This window comes from Staurois parvus, unplaced genomic scaffold (genome assembly GCF_062004578.1).
Source record: "Staurois parvus isolate SC_StPar_1 unplaced genomic scaffold, SC_StPar_1.0 ptg000131l, whole genome shotgun sequence".
Taxonomy (NCBI): Eukaryota; Metazoa; Chordata; class Amphibia; order Anura; family Ranidae; genus Staurois; species Staurois parvus.
The window spans coordinates 7,443,570-7,466,190 of record NW_028317927.1 but is presented as its reverse complement, the minus strand read 5'-3'; the positions used below and the strand labels follow the sequence as shown (position 1 = coordinate 7,466,190).

At 43.5% G+C, this 22,621-nt stretch overlaps 1 protein-coding gene across 2 annotated transcripts in view; it reads right to left on the bottom strand.

The window, feature by feature from the left end:
- Window positions 1-21,851, bottom strand: part of RNF13 (ring finger protein 13) — a 138,182-nt gene extending 116,331 nt beyond the window's left edge. The window contains exon 1 of one of the 2 annotated variants that reach the window (XM_089672587.1): window positions 21,696-21,851. The gene's annotated coding sequence lies outside the window, so the exon portion shown is untranslated. Of the gene's footprint in view, window positions 1-3,739; window positions 3,760-21,695 lie in introns of those variants that run through there. The other variant, XM_089672586.1, reaches the window with a different exon arrangement.
- Between the last annotated feature and the right edge of the window lie 770 nt (window positions 21,852-22,621).

Genomic DNA, 22,621 nt, shown 5'->3' with positions numbered 1-22,621 from the left:
ACTACAGTTATCGCTTTAACTTTAAAGCATCTGGATAATTTTAACACAGGATTGAATACCATGAAAAAAATGATGGGGGTCAAAAGAGGTTTTTGGCAGAAGGACACTATGACTTCTAGTTCCAATACACTTCTAGCTGATGTCAAGACTGACAGAACCAAATTAAAACCAAGCCAGGGGTGTCTACACAAGAGGAGAGATATGAGTGATGGCATGTACGATGGTGTACATCAATGACTGATTTGCCAAGGGTCACTGAAAAATAATGGCCAAACCAGAGACTAAGCCCTTAATAGTGCTGGGGGCAAAATGCTGACTGCCACCAGACGGAAGTATGCTAAAGATCTGACTGACTGAATAAAAATAGATACGAAGCCTAAACACTCACATCATTTGATAAAGACCTGCCAAGTGCAATGGTTCAAAAGGAAGGTTTGGGGGTCCTTAGCATTGTGGCATTAACTACCTCAGAAAGACTCTCCTCTTTCTCTCAACAGACATGGATTTGCCTTTACACATATTGTAGTGGGGTTATCCTTTACCACAATATTAACCTCTCTCAGGACTTCTGTATGTATGTTCTGATATACTATAGGTTTAATAAATTTATATAATGTTTCGTACTGCATGTCTGCACTTATTTTTGGTTTGGTGTTGAAGCCTGTTACACTAGAAGCCCTTGTCAAGACATGTGTCTTACTGTTGTACTTCTAATGTTGTCCATCCCATACCACAATGTTAACCTCGGTCATGACTTTCTATCTATATGTTGGGATAGTCATTTAAATAATGTCTTCTAGGACTTTGTAACACTAGTTTGGCAGAGTTGTGCAGCCAATGTATGTGTTGAACACTAGGACCTAAAGGGCATGTGTGGTTCTTGTGCTCTTTTAGCGCTATCCATCTTAGACCACAGTTTTTAAACTTCTACATGACTTTCTTGTAGTGTAAGTGTAATTATGTCGAACATATAGAATGTCCTGGGATTGCTCTGGATCAATAGTGTAATGGTGTAACCATTAAAACTACATCTTTTTAAATTTGCTTTACTTATGAGTGCTAGTGGTCTCTTGTACCACAGTGGTTCCCTCTTCGTAGCTTCCTTTGTACATGGGTAGACATTTTGGTTTCTCCAATGTTTTAGGGCATTTTATGGAATGGCTTGTCTTTGCATTGCTTCACTTGGTGTGGAGTGTTGCAGCAAATTTAAATTTATAACCACAAGTCCATTTTGCATGTCATGAGCTGTACTCATGCATTTTGGGTGGTGTCTACCCTGTATCCCAAAGTTATACCTCTTCCATGGCTTCACGTGTAGATGGTGTGATAGCTTATATTGCGGCCTTTATGTAGTGTCCGTCCTTGTGCTACAACAAAGTGGTACGGGATATAACCATATTTAACACGTCACAGGTTGTTTAGTTACTTGGTACCCCGTGTGCATGCCTGGGATATGTTGCAATTCTGTATTTTTGTGTTATTACAGACTTCATTTCAGGTTTGTGTCCCAGGCTCGGTTCGCACTGCCGCAGCTTGGGATGCGGCTTGTGAGGCCCCGAGTCATATGGCATGTGGGGTCCCATGCTGGTTTGTGGGAGCTGTCTTATTTAACTCTACTGTATTCGCTCGGACTTTGGGAGGGGGGTCCTGTACTTCTTCGGGGTGACGTCTATCTGACTTGTGCCCATAGACTTTGATGGAAGTTGTCACCAAGTCATATCCTCATCTATATTGGTGCGATTTGGATCTGACATTACAGGAAGATTACCCAGGAGGGGTCACATGGTATGAAAGTAGCATCAGGTCACCGGGAAATCTCCTGGCAAAGTCACACAACTTTCAGGTCGCAGTAGCGTGAACTGAGCCTAACTCCTAGCTGATTATGTTTCCACTATTTATAGCTGTCAGTTACCTTGATGACGTTATGCACCACTATACTCCCCCCAAAGAAAAAGGGTGCATTTGGAGGCTTGTTCTAGTGGATTTTTGGCATCCCCCAATATTCCTGTAGTACTGTAGTTGTGTTAGCATTTTAAAACCAATACCTTAGTCTTTTCAAGTGGCAGTAGGTGCACAGTAGCTTGGGGTATCAGCATCGTCTCCATGTAACAAATTTGTTGTGTATAGCTTGTTATTCTTACACAGTAGAGATTATCATGGTTCTCTGAATGATAATGTTGGAGCAGGTGCCTATATGATGGGCTGTCCTGGAAGACTCCTGGAAATAGAGTTACTAGAAGTCTAACTCTGGTTATTAGAGTTAAGACGACATTTAGGTCTACAGTGTTCACAAAAGAAAGAACTTCCTCAAAAAGGAGTTACTTAATCACAAATTCAATCCACATGCGGGAACATTGCTCAAAATGCTTCCTTTTTTTTTTTGTAATGTCTTACACAGCATGTACATTTCTTTACAGTGTAAAAGTCACATGTGTGATCATCCCTCAGAAAACTGTGAACAATTTTTTTGTCTTGCAAGAGACAAAAAAGAAGACTGCGTAGCAAACTAGCCTGGAGGAGCTCGAGACTACACCCGAGATCTGCAGATCCACGGCTGCTGTGCTCTGCAGACTCCTTAGTAAAAGGTAAATGCACTTTTTTTACCTGCATTTATTTATTTTTCAAAAGGTGAACTTATCCTTTAGAATTGAGCATACCAGCTGACATGTGTAGTAGATATTGGTAATCCATAATAGGTATAACATTCACTTCTAGACCTGAACATACTTAAAACCAAACCCTGAATACAATGAAGTAAATATAAGTAGGTTTAGCTAGCCCTGCTCACATGGGAGAAAGCCCAGGCCTCCCAGCTTCTAAGGCAGGGGTCTCCAAACTATGGCCCTCCAGCTGTTGATGTACTACAAGTCCCATCATGCCTCTTCCATTGGGAATCTTGCTTGTAGCTGTAAGAGTCTTGCAAGGCCTCATGGAACTTGCAGTTCCTCAACACCTGGAGGGCCATAGTTTGGAGATCCCTGTTCTAAGGTCTTAATGTTCCCAGACCTAGTGATAAATAAAGCTGTTGACTCCCAAAGAGGTGGTCAACATATTAGCCTGGATGGTGTAACCAAAAGTTCAACACCTGAAGGCATTAACAAGGAATTAGGTAACCACAGGTTTGTATACACAGCCCAGGAGTGAAAAGGTATCAATATCTTAGCCCACAATGTGGAAATAAATTCCTTCATAAGGGCTGATGATCCACTCCCTGATAGCTTCTGAACACATTTATAACAGCAGAGCTTAGACCTGATTCTATGGGCCCTTTCACACTGATGTACTTTTGATGCATTTCCATTGATGAACAATGGAAGGTGCCTTTTTGGTGCACTTTTGAAAAACTACACCAAAGAAGTAGCATGCAGGACTTTTCAAAGCACGCCTGCAGTGAGAACAGTTACATAGAGTTTAATGGGGAATAGTCTTCATGCGCTTTTGCTGTGCTGGAAAAGTGCTGAAAAAGCACACCCGTGTAAAAGGGGCCTTAGAGTAAAAGGATTGCAACCTTTCATTGCAATAACCAAAGCATCTAGTGGTGTGAGAAGCTGCGGACGGTGGTTTAGCTGAAAATTCAGGGGTACGCGTTGTCTGTAGTTGATGACTCTACAACACAAGAGAAAAAAAAAAAAAGATAGTAGCACCCAGAATGAGGAAGAGGGTCCTATCTAAATGCCCAGAACCACCTGGTTGTGTTAGAGATTGTGCCACCAAACTCCAGGCAAAGGGAAGTACTCACCACGTTTTGTTTTCCCTTTGCCACTGTCACCTGGTCTGCCTTTCCATCCTTAGAGTCCATCATGACAGGTCAGTAGCAGCCTAAATCAACCACCTCCCTCCAAGTTGCTGTCCATCCTGAGTTGTGCTGCATGTTCCAGATTGTATTCTCTCACCACAGCAAAAAGTGAAACTGGGAGCACACAATGCACCACCCACACACGCCCCATTCCAGGGACCCAAATTCCAGCGACGCCTGATGACACCCCTTCCTGAGGGAGAACAATACCTGTGGATTTTAATACACACATGCGCATTTCCTATGCGCGGTCGGTGAGTGCGCATTTCTGTCATTCCTACTGGATCCTTCACAGCTGTGTCTACCATCTGATTGTCATTATATTGATTGAAATATCTCATGAACTTTTGATAACAAATTTTTTATGAACGAACTTTCTGACATGTTTTAGCGCTGCACTTTATTTATTTTGACGTGAGGCGGTTGTGATCTCTAGTGCTATTAGCTGCTTATTCACTCATTGATATTTACTCTCATTTAAGGAGCGCTCACTTTATTATATATACTAGATCTGTACCAGCCAGGGTATAGTCAACATAGTAGCTGTAGCTCATAGGTCTCATTGTGCCCTTTAAAAAGAATTTATGCAAAACAGAGCAAGTTGAAACCTGAAAATTCAAGCTACTCTAGACAAAATTATTTTTCTGTGTTTGACAGAGTGAAGAACATTATGAATTTCGAAAATGTTTTAGTTACTCTTAGTGACTCTGCTGGGGAGATTTTTCATTGTTCCCGGTCTCCAGGAAAAAAAAAAAAGAAGAAGAAATAAGAGAATAGGGGTCACCAGGACAGAAAAGCAACAATAACCTGACAAGAGCTCATCTGCGTACAAACTGGAAAGATGTGTCCCTGTGGTACCCTGCGATTGGCTCATAAGTAAGCATTACTGGTAGCAAACCTGAGTTACACTACTGAATTCTGACTTTGTATAATAGTGCTCCTGGGGTTTCCAGGCTAAAGGTGCAATTTCTGAAAGGCAAGTAGAGGTATTTCTGGGTCTCAGCAATAAACAAGGTTTCAGTTTAGCAAGTTTCATTTTAGTATAGTGCTTCACATCCATCTGCAGCCCTGTACACATTATTATGTTTATTTTGTCTAAGTTTCTTCCCTAAACTATGACTGACATTAATCTTTACAACCCTGCCCTCTTGGTCCTCTTGCAGTTTGATTGTGGTGTGAAAAGGTTGCTATGCTAGCTGCGTCCCTTAAATTAACTTCTGATTGATTCACTGGCAAACTCCACACCCACCCACCCATCACAGTATAAATCTATCGTATTTTCCGGCGTATAAGACGACTGGGCGTATAAGACGACCCCCTACTTTTCCTGTTAAAATGTAGTGTTTGGGCTATACTCGCCGTATAAGACTACCCCTCTTCCAGTGCACACCAGTGGGAAGAATCGTGCCCCATCATTGGTGTCAGTGGGGGGAATAGTGCCCCATCATTGGTGTCAGTGGGGGGAATAGTGCCCCATCATTGGTGTCAGTGGGGGGAATAGTGCCCCATCATTGGTGTCAGTGGGGGGAATAGTGCCCCATCATTGGTGTCAGTGGGGGGAATAGTGCCCCATCATTGGTGTCAGTGGGGGGAATAGTGCCCCATCATTGGTGTCAGTGGGGGGAATAGTGCCCCATCATTGGTGTCAGTGGGGGGAATAGTGCCCCATCATTGGTGTCAGTGGGGGGAATAGTGCCCCATCATTGGTGTCAGTGGGGGGAATAGTGCCCCATCATTGGTGTCAGTGGGGGGAATAGTGCCCCATCATTGGTGTCAGTGGGGGGAATAGTGCCCCATCATTGGTGTCAGTGGGGGGAATAGTGCCCCATCATTGGTGTCAGTGGGGGGAATAGTGCCCCATCATTGGTGTCAGTGGGGGGAATAGTGCCCCATCATTGGTGTCAGTGGGGGGAATAGTGCCCCATCATTGGTGTCAGTGGGGGGAATAGTGCCCCATCATTGGTGTCAGTGGGAGGAAAAGTGCCCCATCATTGGTGTCAGTGGGAGGAAAAGTGCCCCATCATTGGTGTCAGTGGGAGGAATAGTGCCCCATCATTGGTGTCAGTGGGAGGAATAGTGCCCCATCATTGGTGTCAGTGGGAGGAATAGTGCCCCATCATTGGTGTCAGTGGGAGGAATAGTGCCCCATCATTGGTGTCAGTGGGAGGAATAGTGCCCCATCATTGGTGTCAGTGGGAGGAATAGTGCCCTATCATTGGTGTCAGTGGCAGGAATAGTGCCCCATCATTGGTATCAGTGGCAGGAATAGTGCCCCATCATTAGTATCAGTGGCAGGAATAGTGCCCCATCATTGGTGTCAGTGGGAGGAATAGTGCCCCATCATTGGTATCAGTGGCAGGAATAGTGCCCCATCATTAGTATCAGTGGCAGGAATAGCGCCCCATCATTGGTGTCAGTGGGAGGAATAGCACCCCATCATTAGTATCAGTGGCAGGAATAGTGCCCCATCATTAGTATCAGTGGCAGGAATAGTGCCCTATCATTGGTGTCAGTGGGAGGAATAGTGCCCCATCATTGGTATCAGTGGCAGGAATAGTGCCCCATCATTAGTATCAGTGGCAGGAATAGTGCCCCATCATTGGTGTCAGTGGGAGGAATAGCACCCCATCATTAGTATCAGTGGCAGGAATAGTGCCCCATCATTGGTATCAGTGGGAGGAATAGTGCCCCATCATTAGTATCATTGGGGGGAATAGCACTCCATCATTGGTGTCAGTGGAATAGTGCCCCATCTTTGGTGTCAGTGGGAGGAATAGTATCCCATCATTGGTGTCAGTGGGGGGGGGGGGGGGGGAGGAATAGTGCCCCATCGTTGGTGTCAGTGGGGGGTGGAATAGTGCCCCATCATTGGTGTCAGTGGGGGGGGGGGGGGGGGGAGGAGGAATAGTGCCCAATCGTTGGTATCAGTGGGGGGGGGGGGGTTGGAGTACCCCATCGTTGGTGTCAGTGGGAGGAATAATGCCCCATCATTGGTATCAGTGACACCAACGATGGGGCACTATTCCTCCCACTGACACTTGCTGACCCCTGTTCCAGTACGGTGCTGCTGCAGCCAGCATATGTGGTTGCAGCAGCACCTAAGCACGGCACACTTACCTGCATCTCCACTCGATTTTCGCAGGGCCGCTCAGCTCCGCCTCCTCGCCGGTGATTGGCCGCCTGTGTGCCTTTCCTGAGCTACAGTTCTGGCGGCCAATCACCAGTGAGGAGGAGGAGCCGAGCATCCACGCGAACATCCAGTGGACGAACCGAAGGAAGGAGCAGCCGCGCTTCCTGGACCGGATCATCGTGGGACCGGAGCCAGGTAAGAGACAGCAGCCCCTGCCCACCCCTGTACTTAGTGTCCCTTCTGTTGGAGGGGGGGGGTGGCGGCGGCACCGCGCCGCCCCCCTAAAAAGTGTCAGCATGCCGTTACCGGCGTATAAGACGACCCCCGACTTTTGAGAAGATTTTCAAGGGGTAAAAAGTCGTCTTATACGCCGGAAAATACGGTAGATTTCCTTTATGGGAAAGGCACATGCCGAGGTGGTGCATGCTGGGGTTCTTCCAATAAGGTGGGGTTTGTTAATTAACCTCCCTAATGGTAATCCCGAGTGTAGCCCGGGGTAAATTTCAGTACCAAGAGCGGTAACCCCGAGCTACACTCGGGCTTACCATGCGGCGTTGCTCAGGGAGTTCCTGCAGCTCTTACCTTGTCCTTTGCTCCCGTGATGTGTCCCCTGCAGGGTCCCTGGCCATCTCCTCCGGCCGATGCCGGCATCCGGCTTCCGTGTTCCGGTCCCTGTAATGTCGGGAACTGGCCGCAAATTTGACGTTTTTTTAAAAATGATTATTATATAGTAAAACATTGCTGTTTCAATGCATTTCACATATATTTTGTCCTTACTGCTTTGTCCTGTGCCCTGCCTGCATTTTGACTGTTCTTTCTGCCTGGAAACCCTTTATGTGAGTGATGATTCGTGGGGAAATTCGTCATCAGACACTGAAAACGATTTTGCGACTTTGCTCAGCGATGTGCGAATTTGCCACTGTATTTCAAATTTCAGTGTGTTTTTGGTTTGATTACGTTATTGAATTAAATATATTATTATTTTTTAGGATTATTTATTAAATTATAATTTATGATTTCGTGTTTCAAGTTTTATCATATCCGGAATGTTTACTAGACTCTTGTTCGGACAGATTTCAGTGAGTTATTCCTAAAAATTACAGCCTACAATAAAAAAACTACATATTTCCATGCAAAATAATGGTACCGCTTTCAGCACCAAAAATCGGAAATTATCACACCGCCAGGGAGGTTAAGTGGCACTTCCACTCTTGCACTTCAGTGATTGCATGAAGCTAAAATCTACAGCAAGCTACTTTGCAAAACACCAGACTGCAGGTGACCTCGTTTTCCCCATTCAGCTCTCCTTCCTCTCTGAAACATGCGCTCTCTACCTTTCCTTTTCCCAATTGTGTCCTCTCTCCTGTTTCCTTCACCCCTCTTCTCCACCCCACAATCTGTAAATATCACCCTCAATTTTTTCCTCCCTTTATCACTACACTCATCTCTTCCTAATTCTAATAAAAACCCCAAGATGCTGAGGCATGTCCCCTCATATAAATCGCACCCTCATATTACCTCTCTTACCCTTCTGCTTCTCTTGACCTCTGGAGACATATCCCCAAACCCTGGGCCTCCTTTATTTAACTGCAACCAACACACCCATCACCCTAGGCCCTCTGGCAGCAGCCACAACCAACAAAATTTCTGTGCTCTCTGGAATGCTTGCTCTGTCTGCAACAAACTCACCTCTGTTTATGACCTTTGTCGCTAACTTCTTTAATCTACTTGCTGTCACTGAAACCTGGCATCATGAATCCGATACTGCTTCTCCTGCTTCCCTCTCCCACGATGGTCTTCTTAGGACTTACTCCCCAGACCCAGTGGACACAAGGAAGATGCAATGGGAATCCTCCTATTCCCTCAGAGCACCTTACAGGTTCTTTATTCTCTTCCCTCTCTGTTACTCTCATCGTTCAAAGTTCACTGTGTACGTCTATTTTCTTCAATTCCTTTAAGAATTGCTGTCATTTAGCACCCCCTGGACCATTATCAGCTTTTTTTGATGACTTCTCTGCCTGGCTACCCTACTTTCTCTCTTTTGAAATTCCCACAATCATTCTCGGTGAATTCAACATCTCTGTTAATAATAACACTCCCGCTACTTCTAAAATTTAACCTCCTCATTTGACCCAAAGTAATGGTTACATTCTCCTACTCACTCTGAAGGAAACATCCTTGAGACCTTGTATTCTCCTACCTATGCACTCTCTCCAACCTCTTAAAGAATCCTTTTCCTCTCTCTGATCACCACCTTAATAGTTTCACTCTCTCCCTGTCTTACACCGTCTCTCCCTCCAACCAATTGCAGAGACCTTCACCACTTTAACCCTTCTCTTCTCCACACTGCTAGTGACCACCTCTATGACAATATCTCCCCGTCCTGCCACTTCTGTCTACAATAGATCCCTGTACTCCACCCTGGACAAGCTCATCCCTCTCACTACATACAGAATCAAGCCCCGACTCCCACAGCCCTGGCAAACAGACAATACCAAAAGTCTCAAACGCAGCTGTGCTCTTGAGCATCTGTGACATAAGACTAAGTCTCACAAAGACTTCCACCAATATATAACTGCGCTCCAAAAATACTACTCAACTACAGGTGAGTTTAATTATTCATTAAAACGGGAATCCAGCAGACAGTTAGTATAAAAGGGCATTACTTAAAGCTCCACCCAAAAAGGGAAGTTCCGCTTTAAGAACTGGCCCCCCGCTCCCCGTTAAGGATTAGCATAATTGGGGAGCGGGTACCCGAAATGGACAGGTACACTCTCTCACTTCCACTGTGATCGCATAGGCAATCAGAAGTTGTATTCCCTCCCCCTCCCTCATCATAGTCTTCTGGGAGACATGACAGGTCCCAGAAGACTACAGGACCATTCAGAAAGCACAGCACTACTTGTGCATGCGCAGTGGGCACCCAGCTGTAAAGCCCACACTGAAAATGCTGTTTGTAGCTGCTGACTTATTTTTTTACATTTTCACTGGAACTCCACTTCAACAAGGAAAACCCCTTCCCATTTCATGAGGTCATTAAGGCCTGAGAAAGAAAATTTATTTACACAAGAAAAGTGAAGGCTGCAAGAAGATCAGCAAGGCTTTACTTATCAGTCAGAATACTGTAGCAACAGTGATACAACATTTTTAAGAAGATAGAACTGTAACCATCTCACAGAGACATCCAGACCATCCATAGAAGTTAACACCTCGACAGTAGCCTCTTCTGATGAGAAGGGTTGAAGAAAATCGCCATGCAAATTCACAGCAGTTAGCTATAGAAGTAGAAAACAAAACTGGGGTGATGGTTTCCTGTGACACGCCGTACACTGCAGAGGAATGGCATGCATGGGTGTCGTCCATGAAGGAAGCCTCTTCTAAAGCCCATGTACAAAAAAGCCCGCCTAGAATTTGCTAGGGCCCATGCTGAAAAAGAAGAGGACTACTGGGACTCTGTACTCTGGAGGGATGAGACCAAGATAAATGTTTTTGAAACTGATAGCTTCAAAATGGTACGGCATCGCAAAGGTGAGGAGTAGAAGAAAAATGCATGGTGACTACAGTGAAACATGGTGGTGGCAGTGTCCTTCTGTGGGGCTGCACGAGTGCTGCTGGTATCATGGAGCTGTATTTCATTGATTGTATCATGAATTCACAGATGTACTGCTTTACATTGAAAAAGAAATTGCTACCATCACTCCGTGTCCTTGGTCGTCGTGCACTTTTCCAGCATGATAATGATCCAAGACACACATCTAAGGACACTGTTGCATTTCTGAAGAGTAGGGAGAAAGTGATTCAGTGGCCAAGTATGTCTCCTGATCTGAATCCAATCAAACACCTATGGGGAATTCTGAAGAGACAAGTTGAACATCACTCTCCATCAAACCTCTAAAAGAGGTAATTCATGAAGAATGGAAAAAAGATAGATGTTGCGATATGTCGCCAACTTGTTCATTCCGTGCCTAGAAGACTTGGTGCTGTCCTTACAAATCATGGAGGTCATACAAAATACTAGGATGTAGTAGTTTTTGTTGTGTGGTGTATTTATTTTTGCATCAACTAAATTGAGTAAAACTAAAGAACTTGTAATCCAAGTTACATTTTTTCATGTAATGAGCTAAACAAATGTTCCATAAAGCTCAATCTTATAAAAATTTTGGAAACTGTTCTTGTGTTCATTGAGATACTGATTAAAATCTTACTTTTCAAAAGGGGCGAGCAGCGTGTGTGTATATATATATATATATATATATATATATATATATATATATACACACACACACACACACACACACACACATACATATACACACATACATACATATACACACATACATACACACACACACATATACATACACACACACACATATACATACACACACACACACAAGCACAGCGGGTAAAATGAGTATTGGACACGTCACTATTTTTTTTTTCAGTAAAATATATTTCTGAAGGTGCTACAGACATGACATTTTCACATGTTGGTAACAACCCACGCAATCTGTACAGACAAAAAAAAAAAAATAAAAAAACAAACCAAATAGGTTTAGAATTAGGTGTAATAAAATGGAATGACACAGAGAAAAAGTATTGAACATGCTAACTGAAATTTATTTAATACTTCATACAAAATCCTTTGTTGGTAATGACAGCTTCAAGACGCCTCCTGTATGGAGAAACTAGTTGCATGCATTGCTCAGGTGTGATTTTGGCTCATTCTTCCATACAGTCTTCAAATCTTGTAGGTTCCATGGGCCTCTTCTATGAACTTCAGCAGCTCCATTCTAGCAGCTTTATTTGAAACCAATTGAGAATTTTCTTGACTTTGTGTTTGGGATCATGGTCTTGCTGAAATGTCAACCCTCGTTTCATCTTCATCATCCTGGTAAACGGCAGCAGATTTTTATCAAGAATGTCTTGGTACATTTTTCCATTCATCTTTCCTTCAATGATATGAAATTTGCTAGTGCTGTATGCTGAAAAACAGCCCCACACCACGATGTTCCCACCTCCAAACTTCACTATTAGTATGGTGTTTTTGGGGTGATGTGCAGTGTCCAGACTATAGTCTGACCAGACTATATTCTTCCAGTATTTCACAGGCTTGTCTAAATGTTGTGCAGCAAACTTTAAACGAGTTTCAGCATGCTTTTTCTTCAGCAATGGAGTCTTGCATTGTGAGCGTGCATACAGGCCATGACGGTTGAGTGCATTACTTATGGTTTTCATTGAAACAATTTTACCTGCTAATTCCAGGTCTTTCTAAAGCTCTCCACAAGTGGTCCTTGGATCTTGGACAACATTTCTGGTAATTCTTTTTACTGCTGTCAGAAATCCTGCGAGGAGCACCTGGTTGTGGCCAGCTTATGGTGTAATGATGTTCTTTCCACTTGCGGATTATGACCCCAACTGTGCTCAAGGGAACATTTAGAAGTTTAGAAATCCTTCTGTAACCAATGCCATCAGTATGTTTTGCAATAGTAAGGTTGCGAAGGACTTGACCGAGCGCTTTGCTTTAACCAATCATGAGATGTTTCTTGTGTGACACCTTGGTAATGAGGCACCTTTTTATAGACCATCAGTTGAGACTGAAGCAGCTGATATTAATTTGCACTGCGAAGGGTCAGGATTGATTTCTAATTAAGGATAGATTTCAGCTGGTGTCTTGGCTTTCCATGCCGTTTTGCATCTCGCTTTCTTCATGTGTTCAATACTTTTTCCCTGTGTCATTCCAGTTTATTACACATAACGTAATTTCTGAACTTATTTGTTTTGGCTTCTTTGTATGTATGGATTGCATGTGTTGTTACCGACGTGGTGAAAATTCCATGTCAATAGCACCTTTAGAAATAGATTTACCTAGAAAAATGGTGACATGTTCAATACTTATTTCACCTGCCATATATAAAAACATATACAGGGCAAGGAGTGTCATCATCCTCTAGATGAGGAATGTAAAAGTGGGAGCGGGTACCAATAAGAATTGGTAATCACCACCCCCCTAAGAGAAAAAACGAACTCAGTTACAGGCTGGGGAAAGGCAGCAAACATGTGAATTTCACTTTCTAAGACGTCTGAAACAAGGAGAGTCAGAAGATCTCAAACTTGTTCCAGATCAGTGACAAATTACTGAAGCAAGAAGCAAACGCCTGATCACCAAGAAAGCAGCATTTCCAAAAAGTGGTCACCACTGGCAGCCCCTGTGTTAATCTTATGACAGGTTACCTACAAACAATATCTCTACATTGCAGTCCCAATATAAATCTACACTTCACTTGGCAATATAAAAGAGGATAAAGAAAAGGAACTGCACCAGTCCCATTTTAAAGACATTCACAAAACAGACTATGCTTATTATATAGAACAAAGACAATCACAAAACTTTACAGCTTACACTAAGTTGTTGTGGGTGTAGCACCTTTAAACGCTTTAAAGTGGTTGCAAAGGCTGAAGGTTTTTTTTATCTTCCTGTCATCTATGCAGGAAGGTACAAAAAACCAAAACAAAAAAAAAAACACACGTGTGCTGCTCCCCTCACAGCCCCCCTAATACTCACCTAAGCCCCCTCTTGATCTCATTGGCTGTGCTGGGTTTCTCTCTCCTCATTGGCTCAGACACAGCATCGGGAACCATAGGCTCCCACTGCTGTCAATCACAGGCAATGAGCTAATATGTAAAGCGCATGGGAGGGGGCTGGCGGCAGCTCTGTGTGTTATAAGGGATGCATAGAACGGGGCTTGGGAGTGAACACACACCAATGCCCCCATAGTAAGCAGCATGCTATTGAGAGCGCTGGCTAAGGGGGAGGAACCAAAAGTGCTGATAGGGAACCAAAGAAGAAGAGGATCCATGCTGCTCTGTGCAAAACCATTACACAAAGCAGCTAAGTATAACAGGTTTGTTATAAAAAATATAAATAAAAACTTTACTGTCACTTTAAGACTGTAAAACAGCCTCTCCAGTCTGCTGTGTGTTTTCATACTATTCACCATGCCTGAGGAAATACATTTGTCTTACATGTGGTAATAACAGATTCAATAAAATACTTGTATACATAAACACAAGTAAAAAAATAAAAAATTATTAATACTCATATGACAACAACCACTGTGCCAAGTCAGCTAAACAAAGGGAATCTGAAGGCCGCATACACTAGAAATAGCATTCCTTCATGAAGGGGCCATCTCCTCCTGCTTTATACAGTCTGTAATTGCACTGATTAAAACATAGACATAGAATTTCCCAACAGCTTTAAAACATCGGTATCATAACTGCAAATTAATTGAGATAGTGTAGAGCGCAATATCCTAAAGTTTATGGCCTCACATTGTAAACAACCCACTCAGTTTACAAAAATTGAAAAGGTAAAACATTTGTGTATACATATTAAAAAAATCAACATAAACACTTTTTACCCCCTTTCATAAGCGATTCCCTCTGTTCCCAGTGAATGGCTGTGCAGAGGAGGGGGGGTTGGGGTCAGAACAGGTAAGTGGAAGAGAGCAGGCCAAGTTCCCAGCACAGCTATAGAACTGACCGCACTGTGCTCTTCTTCTTAGTGTGGTCTGTTGTTAATAGGAAAGCAGAGGGACTGGCAGGAACACCAGGAATTTCACACAAAGGAACCAATACAGTGAGAATAGGATACTTTTTTATACAAATACATGGTACAGCAGGCACATATCAGGAAAATAAAATGCTGGGTTTACATACGCTTTAGTCCTCATGCACACTTGACGTTTTTGCAGCTGCTGTTTTTGGCTTTTGACATTTTTTTCTACAGCCAGTAAACCCCCCAGCATGTTATCCTATGTTTCCATGCACACATAGACTGTAATCAACGTTTTTTGGCTGGGAAAAAAAACCCGGGACTAGTGGGTTTCTAGATGAGTTTTTTTGCTGTAAAAATGCTTGAACGCTGAAAAACGCGGTAAAACGCCACAAACCGGCGTTTTTGGACTTTTTTTAATTAAGAGAAATTAGGTTTTTTTGGTGAAAAAAGAAAAAGGTAAAAAATGCAAAACGTGGAAAACCACCGCTAATGCAAAAACTGTACAAAAAAATGAAAAACTCACGTTTTTAACGTGATTTTACACAGCTAACGTTACCAGCATTATCAAAACATCCAGTGTGGATGAGGACTTAAACGGATTTAATTCCCAAAAATTTTGTTAAAAAAACAAAACAAAAACCCACAAGCAATAAAAAATAATATGGTCTGACAGATGGCAAGTTCTGTCAAAGTGCTTTGCTGTTTCATCAGCTAACCCAGCACAATGAGTGTCATGGTCAGCGGATGGGACAGCAAAGCACAGCAGAGGGCCAGGCATCAGACACTCCTGCAAGTGTGTCGGATACTGAAACTTCTTTGGCAGCTGCAGCTCTTCCAAAGAATTAAGACAGTACTCCTAACCTGCTGGACAGGTGAGCATCAACCCCTTATTGCCACTGAGATCTGACCCTTTAGACCCGGTTCACACTGATGCAGTGTGGAATTTGCATTGTTTTCAGTGCAAATTCCGCCCCGCATCACAATCGCACCCTGTTCATACGAACCAATGCAGGTGTGTATGTTAAGTTAATAACACCCTGACATAGGTCTGCAAAACGCAGTGCAATATGCAGAACTGGATCACATAGGTGTGAATACCCATGTGATCCGATTCTAGTGCGGACCAAAAAAGGGTCCTGCTTGTTTTTGGTGCAGGTGCGGTGCGATTGGAGCCATACAAAATGAATGGCTCTAATCACAGCGCATACAAATCGCATGTGATTTGTACAGGAATGCGGTGCAGTTCCTGTGCGAATCACATGGGATTTACCGCACCGCTGTAGTGTGAACCTAGGCTTAAGGACATCTAAAAACCTGAGGTGTTTGATGGGCTTCCTGACCCTGGGGGCTGGCACAGGACAGCGATGCCGCCTGTGCACATATATGTGACAACACCACATCAAAAGACCCCTGAAGAAGACTGTGCTGCTACATAAAAGCATATGGACAGCTGGAAGGAGTTTGTTTGCAAACTGCATGTATTTTAACTAGTTCAAGACATTTGATGTGCTACACACGCCCCCCAAAAAAGTCACCATGGTACACGAACCGTAGCACATCCAGTCCTTCTGCCTGGATGCTGGGATTCCCCCCAACTCCCCAGCAATTCTCAGCTCTGATTAAAAAAGTTGTCCGATTAGGCTAGGTTTGGTTTACATGCTGAGATCTGATTTTGACTTTCAGTGATAACGTGGAGAAATTTTGATGCTACTTTGATCTACTTTAAAGTGGTTTGCATATTCTATGAAGCCAAAATAGTGCTGGAATCATACCAAAGTAGTACAGCAACCTTTTCTGAAATGGCACCCTGCATTGCATTGATGTGAACGGGCACCATTGAAAATAATGTGATTTCCATTGTTATGTGATTCTGTGAAACTCAAGTCATATCTGAAATACTATACTAGTGTGAATGGAGCCTAAGCCCTGGTTCACACCTCTGCATCTTTGAACTCGCGCTACATCAGTGCAACTTTAAAGCCAACTATTGGTGCAGCTTGGTGACATCTGTGCAATTTAATTTACCAGATGTCAATGCAAGTCGCACAGAAAAAGTGCAGGAACCTTTTTCAAAATTGCTGCGACTTTAACTGTTCCATTGCCACAAATAGGATGCGTCTTTGAACTGTCCAAACGCATGACAAGTCACACTGGTGTGAACAAGGGCTTAAGTGTTTAACAAAAACACTGTTTAGACAGAAAATGGAAAGACAAAGAAACATTGCTACTTTTGTATCTATTCTATTCCGTTCACTTGCAGATCAAAAGATGAACTTTGCTCTGCAGCTGATGCTTAAGTAACCTGACATGTAAAAAACGCTTTGGTTTCTTTATAAAATGTTCTGCTATGGAGCATCATGGTGGTTCAATGATTCTTCCTGTAAGTATATCTGTTTGCCTGTACATCCCGTAGTACAGGTCTGCAGGAGTCTTGCACAGCACCAGCAATCTTCTGATCACTGAAGCAATGCTTTACAGGCTCCTGCAACAAAACATAATAAATTCACATTTTGTTTAACTCAAAAAAAAAGTGCATTTATTATTTTTTAGCAAAAGGTGAACTTATCCTTTAAGCCAACACTGCTCAAAATAGAAAGTGCATTTTGTTTAGTTTTGTTACATTTTATTGTCTAAGGATTGTGAAAGAAAATCATTTTTTTAATATCATGAAAAAAAAGCCTTGTCTGTACTTCAAAAAACACATATATGTATTACCTTGTTATCTTATGTAATGACAAAGTTATTGCAATATAAACAAGTCCATAGCAGAAATGTAAAAAATGCTGGTGAACAGGCTCAAGAGGGGAAATGGTTAAACAACAGTTTTTGGTGACAGTATGTCCTCTAAGTGAATCTCTAGACAAACCTTTTCTTTAAAACAAGAGGTAATGAGAAATCTTCCAATGGGGACACCTGTTCGGGGGACAAATGTTAAGAATAAACTATGTACTGGGGAAGGAGTCAAATGATTGTAAAAGCTGGAAAGTTAAAAGCAGAACTTCACCTTAAACGGGAAGTTAATCTTTTAACCTACCCTCCCTCTAACATTATTAGAGCCTTTTTTTTTGGGGGGGGGGGGGGGGGGTTTAACCCTTTCAATACCGGGCACTTTTACCCCTTCCTGCCCAGGCCATTTTTCACGTTTCAGCACTCTCACACTTTGAATGACAATTGCGCGGTCATACAACATTGTACCCAAACTAAGATTTTAGCATTTTCTTCACACAACTAGAGCTTTCTTTTGGTGGTATTTAATCATCGCTTTTTATTTTTTTGCTAAATTAACAAAAAGAGACCACACATTTTGAAAAAAAAAAAAAAAGAACACGTTTTTCTTTGTTTCTGTTCAAAAGTTTGCAAATAAATAATTGTTCTTCATAAATTTAGGCCAAGATGTATTCTGCTCCATGTCTTTGGTGAAAATAACCCAAATTAGGATGTATTTTTTAGTCTGTAGGAAAGTTATAGAGTTCACAAACTATGGTATAGATCTGAAAATTGATCAATCCTGAAGTACTGACAGCCAATCTAATTTCTTGAGGTCCAAGAATGTCAGAACAGTACAGACATCCCCAAATGACCCCTTTTTGCAAGTAGACAGTCCGACGTACTTCATAAGAGGCATGGCGAGTTTTTTGAAGTTGTATATTTTTGTCAAAATTTTTCGGAAAAATTAAAAAAATTATTTTCACTACTTTTTTTCCACATACTGTCACCAGTGCAGTACAGCGTCACCATATAACTGGCATGGCGGTTATCAGGGACACTAACAGTATGAAAAAAAATATAATTTTTTTTATTCATTTTAAATTTTTTTTCTTTTTTTTAAGATTTTTTTTCATATTTCACGATCACCAAAGTAGTACAATGTTACCATAGTATCATTGTACTACTTTGGGGAAGTGATCAGTATTTTTTTTTATTTTTTTTTTTTTTAAACACAATTTGCTTATAGCAAAGAATTACTTTGCTATAAGCAAGCATTTACCTGAATGACATCAATTCATTCAGGGGTTTTTGTTTTTTTTCTGTGCTTAGCTGTGATTTGGCCACAGCTAATCACATGACATGTGCATGTGATCGCTGTGACCATTCACAGCTAGACACTAGTATACAATGGATGGCATGAATGAAGCCATCCATTGTATACAACTGTCATGTGACCTGCTGTGATGGCTCTTCAAGAGTGTAAACTGTGCATGCCTGGTTGTACGCCATATGGCGTCCACCTGGAAATCTAATGTATTTTTCCGGCCGCCAAAGGCTATTGGCTGGGTATCTATTGGTTAATGGATAGCTAGTATTGGCAGGTATCTGCTCCCACATCTGCTGGAATTGCTAGGTGATTCCACTGGAATTTCTCCCCCTGTGCAACCTCTTGGGACACGTCACAGGTCCCAAGAGGTTCGAGGACCATTCACAAAGTGCAGCCTAACTTGTGCATGCACAGTGGGAAGACTGCAAGGAGTCACAGCCAGCTTCCCACATTAAGCATGCCGACTGGGCCCAGGTAAGGATAGAGCTGGGATCCTGGACAGGTAAGTGTCCTTTTATTAAAAGTATTTGTAGCTAATGACTTAATAATTTTCTAGAGACTGAAAATCCTCTTTAGGTACCGCTTTAGAGACTCTTTTTAACCAGCCTGAAAGATACAACATGTGTAGTGTAATGCACGGTTATCACAATTCTTTGTTTCCTTAACTTCAGCTACATCAGTGACCTTGTCTCAAAATACTAACCCAATAATTCTCTTTATTCCGCCCATGCTCTCTAGCTCCCTTGTCACCTCCTCCCGTGCTGGCCTCCAGGACTTCTTCAGAGCCTTTCCCATCGTCTGGAGCTTCCTACCCCAATCTAACTCCTACTCAATCCCTGAAAACCCTTCTCTTTAGAAAAGACTATCCTGCCCCCACCTTACAAGAGTATGTTTATTTTCTCCATCAGCTCATCCCCCACAGTTATTGCCTTTTGTACCACCTGACCCTCCTTTTTAGATTGTAAGCTCTAATGAGCAGGGCCCTCTAAATCCACCTGTATTGAATTTTTATTATAACAGTACTATCTGTCCTCATGTTGTAAAGCTCTGTAACTTGTTAGTGCTATATCAATAATAACAACAACTTTATTGAAAATGACACCATGCATCTCTACACAGTGACATGTGGTGATCTTTGCTGGTTGTTGCCAAGACTGCTCACACCATACAGGACACCTAAAAAACAATGGTCTCCACTGTGCCCTATTCATCCAGTCAGGTGCACTGCATATCTATAGATCAGCGGTGTGTTTTTAGACCTCATTCACACAGGCACTGAGGCCTGTATACCATGAATGTGTGCGTTTTGGAATTGGGGGTGGAGCTGCCAAGTGTTGCATGCAGGCAGTCTATGTAATTATAAAACCACTTTCAGAGGGACGTTGCAATCAGGTCTGCCTGTCAATTTTTCAGGTGGACCTGAATGGAAGGTCTATTCATCCCTATGGACAGGTGGGTGTAAATGGACTTGTCTCTGTTTACACCTGCCTGTCTGATCAGGCCCGCTAAGAACACAGAAGAGGACTCCATCCTCTTCTGTTTAGGTGGACCAGATCGGTGGGTAGTTGGGTAAATGCCCATTTGGCCACACTGTGCGGCCTGGTTGAAGAAGTGTGAATTGCATCTGTTACCACACCCGCAGCCAAATCTATCTGCTCTTATGAGACAGGTGGGGTTGCCATTCATCCTGAACGGCATCCCAGCCTGTAGCGTGTTTGCAGGTGCAGGAACTGCAGGATAATCGCATGGTCAAAAAGACCATGCGATTTCCCTACAACCGCATTTTTAATAAGGTGCATGCACCTATTTATTGCGGAAAATGCAGGCACAGCAGCCCATTAAAATGAATGGGCTGCTGTGCATGTGCAAACACAGGCCACGTAGCCTGCACATGTATGAACCAGACCTTCCCCCCACTGCATCCATAGAGCACAACTGGGTCTGTCCATGTCCGCTCTGCGCAAACATGGAGGTGTCATCCGCCCCCTCTGCGCAAACATGGAGGTGTCATCCGCCCCCTCTGCGCAAACATGGAGGTGTCATCCGCCCCCTCTGCGCAAACATGGAGGTGTCATCCGCCCCCTCTGCGCAAACATGGAGGTGTCATCCGCCCCCTCTGCGCAAACATGGAGGTGTCATCCGCCCCCTCTGCGCAAACATGGAGGTGTCATCCGCCCCCTCTGCGCAAACATGGAGGTGTCATCCGCCCCCTCTGCGCAAACATGGAGGTGTCATCCGCCCGCTCTGCTCAGTGGAATAATCGCCTACTGATCGCACATAATCCTCCTAAGGCCCCTTTCACACGGGTGTTCCATTTTTTTCATCAGTTCAGCCACGTTTTTTCCAAGCAAAAGCTTATCAGTTTACATCCATTTTTTTAATCAGTTTTTCATCCGTTTTTTGTCCATTCTATTTTTTTTTTTTTTAATGGAAGAAAAATAGGGTTTTCTTCCGTTTGAAAAAACGGATGCTAATGGATATGGACATTAACTGATGTAAACAGATCATCCGTTTACATCAAGGGCCACAGCGGGTATATGGACACAGCCATCTGTCCCGATTTGATAAGTGTTTTGGTGGCTGCATACCTGTTGAATTAGGATGAGCGGCTGTGTCCATGCATCTGCTGCATCCCCTTACATTGGCTGCCTGCATGCAGCACCTGGCGGCTATATCCCCCATAAACAAATGGCTCATTCATGCTGTAGGAGGCCTAGAAGCACCCAGTTGCTGTATAGATACACAGTGCACTACATGTCCCTGGCTGAATGAACAGGGCACAGAGTAGACCATTGGTTTTTAGGTGTCCTTGTATACAGACATAGGACTGCCCCTGGCATCACCCAGCAAGGTCCCGCTTCTCTTCCCCAGTCCTCCCCCCACAGCCCAAGAAAACGGCACAATTGTGGGAATCCTGACTCATAAAAGTCCTAGGAGTCCCAGTAGAGTGTAAGCTCTTGCACCAAGTCTCTAAACTCCTCAGTGTGGGACCTGTTGCCATATAAAACATGATATAGAACATGTACACAGACACAGCGCCAGGAAATGTAAACACAAAGGATAGCTGTCCAGGGACTCAGCTGTCATGTGAGTGTCACACCCTCCAGTGGGGGTCACCCAGGAACTGGTGCAGTATAGGAAGTGGGGTCACACACGTACACATGCCTATTACCTCCTTGTGTCAGGGCCCCAGCTCCGGTGACATGCAGCTTCCATACAGCTCGGCACACCGTTCATTCCCAGCACGCAGCACCGCTCGGCCCAAAACAAGCGAGGATGAGGAAGAACAGAACCCGGAGTCCGCTGATTGGCTAAGCGGAGACGGCTGAGTGCGCCGATTCACCGAGCGTCCTGTCAATCATCCTCTTCCTTCTTGACTGTAAAGGGGACGTATGGGATGTCCTGTGTACATGTGACCGGGCCGCGTGGGGTGCTGGGGGAGGGGCGAACACACAAGGACAGAGAGCTGGGGAGGTCTAGTGCGGATCCTGCGGTGTGTCATATGGAGAGTGGGGGGGGGGGGGGGAGTGATGGTGCGGAGATGCTGGAACGTCGGCTACAAGCCACAACTCACCGTTATTATACCAGAGCCCCGAGTATTACAGGCAGCTGGGGGGTGGTAACATCTCAGTTTTGTCATTTTTGTTACATCCTTGTGCTGCTGATCTTTTGCAGCTAATCAAAGGGAGGAAAGAGGACGTTCACCTTCATGTGTGTCTTATATAAAGCAGCAATATCAACCCAAACCAGAAAACGTATGCTATTGCAGTTTACCAATCCTTAGATGTCATGGCTGCAATATTGCTTTTGGCTTTTTCCCCTCTGCTTTCCCCTGGAGATCTGGAGAGAGGTGCCACTCTGCATGAAGGAGCACAGGATGTGCAAGGATTCCGCCTATGGCTGTAGCCCCTGTCCTCGTTATTGTTACCCTCAGGCCTGGGGGAAATAAAGCTCCAGACACCGAAGTGTGCTAGTAAATCTCTGAACGTTTAATGCATGACAAGAACGGTTATACAGAACTCAGTAGGCGTGACTTAATCTCAGGATGACTAATGAAACATTCCATTCTTATCAATATAGTTACATGAACAACAGAAA